The sequence below is a fragment of the Sesamum indicum genome, unplaced genomic scaffold (genome assembly GCF_000512975.1).
Source record: "Sesamum indicum cultivar Zhongzhi No. 13 unplaced genomic scaffold, S_indicum_v1.0 scaffold00125, whole genome shotgun sequence".
NCBI classification, from domain to species: Eukaryota; Viridiplantae; Streptophyta; class Magnoliopsida; order Lamiales; family Pedaliaceae; genus Sesamum; species Sesamum indicum.
The window spans coordinates 556731-559013 of NW_011628052.1; the positions used below are offsets into that span (position 1 = coordinate 556731).

The 2283-nt window shown below is 35.6% G+C and overlaps 1 pseudogene; it reads left to right on the forward strand.

Annotated features, from left to right (window-relative positions):
- The first annotated feature begins 1228 nt into the window (after nt 1-1228).
- Nucleotides 1229-2108, forward strand: LOC105179179 (annotated as a pseudogene).
- The last annotated feature ends 175 nt before the right edge of the window (nt 2109-2283 follow it).

Consider the following 2283-nt stretch of genomic DNA (forward strand, 5'->3'; position numbering starts at 1 on the left):
TCCAATTAAATTTCAGTAAATCTAAATAAGGAATTAAATCTGTAGACCACATTTATTAACGTTCAATTAATATAGATTTTGTCATTATAATCTATGTTTTCACATATATAGTAGGTTGACGAATTAATGAGAATACTTTTCCGGATTCAAAATTCAATTTAGTAAACTCACTCGATTTTACTCAAAAGCAAATCCTACGTAAGATATGGATAATCACTAAGTACTTCATCATTAACATTTAATTATTCATAATTTTTTTTCTCCTTCAATATAGTAACATTACTCATTATACATCCCAAGAATAATTTTTTTACAAAAAATAATTAACGATGAATTTATTGCAACTCTTATGGTACCTGCACGGTGTAGATTTTGACATCTTCATTATGATTAGTATTTGTATTATCTTTTTACGACAGCTTAGCAATAATTAATGATTCTTTTCCTATTTCGTAAATATAGTAAAAAATACAGTAATTTGGACAGACTCCTTGCTCATGATTTATTTGAATTGTTACATTGTAAGTGGATAATTTAATTATTCATAATTTTTTTTCTCATTCAATATAGTAACATTACTCATTATACATCCCAAGAATAATTTTTTTACAAAAAATAATTATCGATGAATTTATTGCAACTCTTATGGTACCTGCACGGTGTAGATTTTGACATCTTCATTATGATTAGTATTTGTATTATCTTTTTACGACAGCTTAGCAATAATTAATGATTCATTTCCTATTTCGTAAATATAGTAAAAGATACAGTAATTTGGACAGACTCCTTGCTCATGATTTATTTGAATTGTTACATTGTAAGTGGATAGAGATAGGGGTGAAGTTATGAATGGCTTGATTTATTCCACATTATGTGTACGTATGTATGTATAAATACCCCCCTACACATCCTATGTTTCTTCACGTTTCAAACAATTGTCTAGGTAATTTCTTTCACATCAATTGAACTTGTTCGAGATTCTCTCTAGAGCCCACAAATGTTTGAAGTTTTTCTTCAAATAAATCCTTTTGAAGAAGAGAAATTAATCCAAGAATTGAGAACTGCTTGTCACTCTACGATAGATAGATGTTCTAAAATAGTAGATTGTATTTAGTACATGTTTTGTTTGTTTTGTTTGAGAGTATTCTAACACGTGCACTTTTTCCTTTTTTATTTCTGTGACGTAATTGACAGGTGTTAAAAAAAGTAAAAGTAATTACCAATTAGAATGTCGGTCTCCGCCTGGAAGCCAGCACAATCTAGCATGATGAACTTTTCAGTTCGGGGCATGATGAACAAGCACCAAGGAAAGGATAAGGTGGTGGTGGTATTGGGTGCCACTAGCACAGGCAAATCGCGCCTGGCGATAGACCTGGCCACCCGTTTCGGGCCAGAGGTCATCAACTCGGACAAAATTCAGGTCTACAAGGGCCTAGACATAGTTACCAATAAGGTGAGAAATGAGGAATAACGCGGCGTGCCACACCATTTGCTCGGTATCATTGATCCGGAGATGGATTTCACTTTACATGATTTTGTGCATCATGCATTGCTGGCTGCTGATGCCATCGTTCAAAAGAATCGGTTGCCAATCATTGCGGGAGGGTCTAATTCCTTCATACAGGGACTTGTCAGTGACAACACTGAGTTTCCCTCCAAGTACGAGTGTTGTTTTCTTTGGATGGATGTGGCGATCCCGGTCTTGCATTCGTACGTGTCGAAAAGGGTTGATCAGATGGTGGATAGCGGGTTGGTGGAGGAGGGTAAGGCATTTTTTGACCCAAAAATTCGCGACTATGATTATGGGATTAGGCGTGATTGGGGTCCCCGAGATGGATGAGTTCTTCAGGAGTGAGGGTCTTGTCGATGGTGAAACTAGGGCTAAGCTTCTTAAGGCAGCTATTGATAAAATTAAGAGGAACACTTGCAAATTAGCTTGCCGTCAAGTTGAAAAGATTTTGAGGAGGAGGGAGGAATTCGGGTGGCGGATCCATCAGTTGAACGCCACAGAGGTATTCCTTCAATGTAGTGGAGATGCCAATGAAGCATGGGAGAAATTGGTGTTGGAGCCTAGTACAAACATTGTGACTCGTTTCATTTGCAAATGAAACATAGTTACAAAATTGAGTGCATATGAACAAATAGTATGATCAATTATGTACCTTCGTGCATATAAACAATATGTATGAGCAGCAAAATTTTGTAGTCGTATAGATATGCTGAGTTAAAATTCATGGCGGTACAATCAGTCAGAAAGCATTAATATTCAATGCTTTGATCAGT